Genomic DNA, 7,500 nt, shown 5'->3' on the forward strand with positions numbered 1-7,500 from the left:
TCAATGGAGCGCTAACAGCAGGGGATGGTCCGCTAATCAATGGCGGCGCCCGGGGAAGCTTCAGTGTTTTCTGAAACATTACCCTCATGACCTCGACAGACACGTAGAGTCAGAGTACGATATTCGTCTTTCAAACGTAGTGAAGTTAAAGTAAAAAGTTTCCAGAAAAAATAATCCTCAAGTACAGATACTCTAACAGTGTACTTCAGTACAGTACTACAGTAAACGTGCAGTTACTGTCCGCGTCTGCCCGTCACTAGCGTCCGCTTCACTGATCACACTCGTAACACAGCTGGTCATTACAGCCACACACACTTCAGGCCATAATCACGGTTTCAAACACACGAATATTGTAATACGCAATGAGAACATTTGGTTTAATAGCCGAAACACAACAGTATATGATCTTCTTTCAGTTCAGTTCACTCAACAACGCAAGACACGTGTATACAGTAAATTACAGTAACAGGCAACACACTGACATTACCTAACTTCCACTAATCCATTAATATCTACAGAAATCTAAAGGTGAACCAAATTATTAATTTATTAACCATTAAGTTCAGTTGTATTAATAATGGATAAATGTATTAGACTTAATGAGATACAAATAAATCAAACGTTTGATAGTAATCGCTTTATGAAAGACAGTTTCTGTGAATGAAACACTTATTTGTGTAGTAAAAAAACTGTATTGTGTGTATTGTAGTATTATAGTAACACAATATGCTGTAATGTTTGAGAGAAGTGCGCTCTTGATGATCGGTAAGAGAATGCCTATAGAAGTGATGTTTCTGTAAACTAGTGAATGATTCTTTAATCATTATTATGAACTTAACATGTGAAAGCTCGTATGAATCAAGCGATTATGAGAAGCTTTTGTACTTGCATGAATTAATTTATGGAGTAAACGGCAACAAAAGCTCAAAGAGGTTAAAAATAGTGAATGCACTTATTAATAATCATCAACTAACCAATAATACTCAATACAGGAATCATTAGTGATTACAAATCAAACACTGCAGCGGGAAACACTGAACTAAAGATACACAAACACATTTTTGTACAACAAACACTTTGAATATTGAATATACAAAATTGATAGAAAATCTGAAAGTAAAAGTGAAATTCAACAGGTGCAACAACAGCTCTGAGTGAGTCAAACATTATAGACCCAAACTACAGCCATTATTCCCTCAGTCCAGCGTTTGATATCTATGAAACTATACATGATTAAAGTCTCTCACACACACACACACACACACACACACACAAACAACATCCATGATGAGAGCAGGAAAATGGCGACTTCACCACACAAACAAGTAAACACATGTGATGACAGACACACACAAACACACACACACACACACACACACACACACACACACACACACACTGAGAGAGAATCAGATGAGAGTTACAATGTAACAATCGCGCGCGCGTCATCAGATGACGGGAAACACAGTAACACACACCGAACACACACGAGCGATACGTGTTCATCTGGACTGCCTTTAACCAGCAGAAACACACAGATTAGCCGAACAGCATTAACACAAACACAAACACACACACACGACTGCAGCTGCGCCGGAACGACACACACATCACAGTCCTGAACGACACAATCTCACACATGTGAAGCAGATTAAACACAGGAACACACACTCCGCCAAATATTAATGAATATTTCTCACCAGCACGAGCCTGAATCCGCGAGCCTGACGCGCTGACAGCAGTGTGGAGTGCGCATGCGCAGAGCCCTCTGCTGGAGAGGAGACAGGTGTCACTCACAGACATCAACCACATGACCAGTCTCTGTTATTCATGCTCTCAACATTAATAAACTACACTTGGAATATTCTGAACCGAAACTGATGGATGATGAAGTCTCTGAACACAAACACAATCGAGCACTAAATGTCATAATCATCTGTTAACAAACAAGTATTCATTAATGAGCTCAGTGTTTCTGCATTAAACTATTACATTGTTTGAATTTATACATTTTTCGCTAACTGTGATTTTGTATATGTAGATTTCTGAAATCCATAACTCAGACAGTCTCCTCTGATATAAGAACACTGTACACTGTAATATGGACTCATGCATTTGAATGATGTGTGTTGGGGAAAGCACTGTATTAATAAACGAGAACTGAATTTAATATTTGCCACAAACTACATGTTTTTCCCTCTGAAACAGAGAACTTTCTTAATAATAACAACAATTATAACAATTCATTATAATGCTTCTTCACAAATCTTATTATTCTGAATGATTTTATTAGCAATAAGAATAAATTGTTAAACAGTTGAGGGAACTATTAATGCATAAGTATGATGGATAAACATTCATTATATCGTTTTTATTACTCATCTTTTCTATTATCTGCAAGGGAAACATTACTAATCAATAAAACACTTACAGATGTTATTGAGTCTTTTCAAAGTCAGAGTTATAAACCATCATAAATATATTTATGTTTCTGGCAGATTCTCCATGAAGATATATTATATTAATTATATTATATTATATTATATTATATTATATTATATTATATTATATTATATTATATTATATTATATTATATTATTTTCTATTCTATTCTATTCTATTACATTATTTTCTATTATATTATATTATATAACATTATATTACATTGCATTATATTATATTATAATACATTATATTATATTACGTTACATTATATTACACATTATATTACATTGCATTACTTTCTATTAAATTGTATGATATGATATTATATGATATTATATTATATTACATTATTTTCTATTCTATTATATAACACATTATATTATTTTCTATTATGTGACATTATATTACATTGCATTATATTATATTATAAAAAAGTATGTTATATTACACATATTATATTACATTACATTATATTACACATATCTCATTGCATTATTTTCTATTACATTATTTTCTATTAAATTATATTATATTATATTATATTATATTATATTATATTATTTTCTATTCTATTCTATTCTATTATTTTACATTATTTTCTATTATATTATATAACACATATTATTTTCAATTATGTGACATCATATTACATTGCATTATATTATATTATATTATAATAAAGTATATTATATTGCAAATTATATTATATTACATTATATTAAATTACACATTATATATTTCATTGCATTATTTTCTATTCTATTCTATTCTATTCTATTCTATTCTATTCTATTCTATTCTATTCTATTATATTATATTCTATTATATTATATTATATTATATTACATTACATGATTGTGTGGGTTATGAGAAGTGCAGTTCATCAAGACTCCAGTAGAGGACAGTCGAGTCCCAGATCTGATCCTGATGTGTGTTACAGTAAGGTTGTGTTCACACTTCACACTGCTGTACATGAGCTGCTCATTTATTAACTTTGTTTGTTTATTAGAAGCATATGGATTATTATGAGCTCATCTGATAGTAATATCTCAATGCACAGACAGTCATGAGCCATTCTCTCAGTCACTGGCAGCAATGATTAATGATTCTCATCCAGATCATAATTCATATGCAGCAGCCTATAGTTTAATTTAAACCAGTGGTTGGGTTTGTCCATATCTGACCCAAACATGGGTTGAACATCACCCAGCATGTTTCTTAGAGTGTAATATATATTGTAATATAATATTCCAGCAGCAGAGATCTGAGCAGCGGATCAAGGGTTAAACTGAGCACAATCGTCCTGATGATGACGAAACTAGATATTAAACAGTAAAGACATTCCTGTGGAAATAATCAGAGCAATGATTCAAACTCTATTTGAAGTTGACATGTCATTCATCAGGATCAGATACTGTGAGGTCAGAGGTCAGTGTTTGGAAATCTGCACATGCCTGAGACACACATCAGATCTCCGAGTAAAGCAGCTCAGCCTCAGAGATTGTGTTGTTGACTCTCTCTCTCTCTCTCTCTCTCTCTCTCTCTCTCTCTCTCTCTCTCTCTTTCTGTGTGTGTGTGTGTGTGTGTGTGTGTGTGTGTGTGTGTGTGTGTGTGTGTGTGTGTGTGTGTGTGTGTGTGTGTGTGTGTGTGTGTGTGTGTGTGTGTGTGTGTGTTTTATAACACCCATAAACATTCCTTCACACAGCGTAAAACACGTAGAACACACTTCCTGTACGAGGATTGTGTCTCGTGCTTCACATTCTCGGCCTCTTTCGTGACGGGGAACTTCAGGAATTTCACTTGATGCAAAATAAACATTCATTGTGTGAACATGACGAACACAGACTCTGAACCGTAAAACTGAAACTAAAACTAAATCAGTAAACAAATAATTAATAAACATCATTTGAAATATACAGATTGTTAGCAAGGCAATATTTCTAATTTCTAATATTTCTAACTTTAAATTGAAGTCCTAAAATAATGAAAACTAAATAAATTAGAACTAAACCTAGATGTAGTTTCTGTAACTCCTGATTCTGGGAAACACGGAGCCGATTCCCAAACTCCCACATTCTACAAGATCAGAGAGTTTGATCTGCATCTCATTCATCAAGTATCCGTTCACAAACACTCACAACAAAGCCTGAACGCACTGCAGAGTAAGAGAGACGTGTGTGTGAGGCGTTACGTTATCTCCCGCAGGAATGAGGGATCAGGGGTCGGAATATCTCGGAACATTCCTGAATCCTGTGTTGATTTCTGTTGTGTTACACTCCTGAGCAAACGCCAGTTCTCACTCTGAAACAGCAGCGCTCGCAACGCCAGGGTCATGGGTTCGATCCCCACACTGAAAAAAAATGTTTTTCTTGCTTAGTATTTGTGTCTTGTTTCCAGTCCAAATAACAAAATATTCTTAAATCGAGATGCATTTACTAGATGAGTAAAATGCCATAAGATATTACGTCTTGTTTTCCAGGGAATTAATCAAAATGTTTTTGCTTAAAACAAGATAAATGATCTGCCAGTGGGGTCAGAAAAATAATGTTAATTCAGACAGAAACAAGATTATTTTTCTGACCCCACTGGCAGATCATTTCGCTTGTTTTAAGCAAAAACTCACTTCATTTTGATTTATTTCCCAAGAAAACAAAACATAATATCTTATGGCATTTTACTCTATTAAATGCATCTCGAACAAGAGAAAAATACTAAGTAAGGAAAGCATGTTTGCAGTGAGCGGATGCATGAATCAGGAACATGTGTAACTTGAATGCAATGCAAGTCATTGTGGAAAAGAGGAGAGCATTTTTCCAAGAAGACGTAATTTTACTGCTGTGCCAACAGATGCCATCCTGCACATCTCATAAATAATGCGTATGATCCTGCTAATGGCTCCGCACACACACAACAGCCTGGGATATATTATATTTCATCACTGGTTTCAGTCCTGTATGGCGTTATGCTGTGGGTCAGCGAACACTAACACTGGGTTAAAAACAACTCAATTCAACCCAAGGGCTGGGTAAATATAGGACAGAACACATGTTGGGTTCATTCTACCCAGCATACTGGGCTGATTCATTTTACTATAGTACTAGCTTTTTTTTTTTACTTCGTACATGAATTAATGCTTTTACTGAAGACGCACCAATTTGACGGAGCTGCACTGCTCTCTCCTGAAGAGATCACAAAAAGACCACGATAAATAACCCAAACACTGGGTTGTTACGTCTGACCCAGGATCTGGGTAACGCAAAAACTACACAAACACTGGGTTGTTACGTCTGACCCAGGATCTGTAACACAAAAACTACACAAACACTGGGTTGTTACGTCTGACCCAGGATCTGGGTAACGCAAAAACTACCCAAACACTGGGTTGTTACGTCTGACCCAGGATCTGGGTAACACAAAAACTACACAAACACTGGGTTGTTACGTCTGACCCAGGATCTGTAACACAAAAACTACACAAACACTGGGTTGTTACGTCTGACCCAGGATCTGGGTTACGCAAAAACTACACAAACACTGGGTTGTTACGTCTGACCCAGGATCTGTAACACAAAAACTACCCAAACACTGGGTTGTTACGTCTGACCCAGGATCTGTAACACAAAAACTACCCAAACACTGGGTTGTTACGTCTGACCCAGGATCTGGGTAACACAAAAACTACCCAAACACTGGGTTGTTACGTCTGACCCAGGATCTGGGTAACGCAAAAACTACACAAACACTGGGTTGTTACGTCTGACCCAGGATCTGTAACACAAAAACTACACAAACACTGGGTTGTTACGTCTGACCCAGGATCTGGGTAACGCAAAAACTACCCAAACACTGGGTTGTTACGTCTGACCCAGGATCTGGGTAACACAAAAACTACACAAACACTGGGTTGTTACGTCTGACCCAGGATCTGTAACACAAAAACTACACAAACACTGGGTTGTTACGTCTGACCCAGGATCTGGGTTACGCAAAAACTACACAAACACTGGGTTGTTACGTCTGACCCAGGATCTGTAACACAAAAACTACCCAAACACTGGGTTGTTACGTCTGACCCAGGATCTGTAACACAAAAACTACCCAAACACTGGGTTGTTACGTCTGACCCAGGATCTGGGTAACACAAAAACTACCCAAACACTGGGTTGTTACGTCTGACCCAGGATCTGGGTAACGCAAAAACTACACAAACACTGGGTTGTTACGTCTGACCCAGGATCTGTAACACAAAAACTACTCAAACACTGGGTTGTTACGTCTGACCCAGGATCTGGGTTACGCAAAAACTACACAAACACTGGGTTGTTACGTCTGACCCAGGATCTGGGTTACGCAAAAACTACACAAACACTGGGTTGTTACGTCTGACCCAGGATCTGTAACACAAAAACTGCTCAAACACTGGGTTGTTACGTCTGACCCAGGATCTGGGTAACGCGAAAACTACACAAACACTGGGTTGTTACGTCTGACCCAGGATCTGTAACACAAAAACTACACAAACACTGGGTTGTTACGTCTGACCCAGGATCTGGGTTACGCAAAAACTACACAAACACTGGGTTGTTACGTCTGACCCAGGATCTGTAACACAAAAACTACCCAAACACTGGGTTGTTACGTCTGACCCAGGATCTGGGTAACACAAAAACTACCCAAACACTGGGTTGTTACGTCTGACCCAGGATCTGGGTAACACAAAAACTACCCAAACACTGGGTTGTTACGTCTGACCCAGGATCTGTAACACAAAAACTACACAAACACTGGGTTGTTACGTCTGACCCAGGATCTGGGTTACACAAAAACTACACAAACACTGGGTTGTTACGTCTGACCCAGGATCTGTAATACAAAATCACACAAACACTGGGTTGTTACGTCTGACCCAGGATCTGTAACACAAAAACTACACAAACACTGGGTTGTTACATCTGTTGTTACACTGAAAAAATAACCCCAAAAAATTGACCCAAAAGGCTCAAACCAGGATTTGGGTAGAAAAAATAACCCAAGATGTTTTAGAGTGTGTGTTAT

General features: G+C 37.1%; 1 protein-coding gene across 1 annotated transcript in view; it reads right to left on the bottom strand.

Moving 5' to 3' along the window:
- The window catches only part of l3mbtl4 (L3MBTL histone methyl-lysine binding protein 4), a 67,527-nt gene extending 65,775 nt beyond the window's left edge, over positions 1 to 1,752 (bottom strand). Inside the window, exon 1 of the mRNA XM_081352809.1 lies at positions 1,701 to 1,752. The gene's annotated coding sequence lies outside the window, so the exon portion shown is untranslated. The remainder of the gene's footprint in view (positions 1 to 1,700) is intronic.
- Between the last annotated feature and the right edge of the window lie 5,748 nt (positions 1,753 to 7,500).

This window comes from Scardinius erythrophthalmus, assembly GCF_964197995.2.
Source record: "Scardinius erythrophthalmus genome assembly, chromosome: 22".
Taxonomy (NCBI): Eukaryota; Metazoa; Chordata; class Actinopteri; order Cypriniformes; family Leuciscidae; genus Scardinius; species Scardinius erythrophthalmus.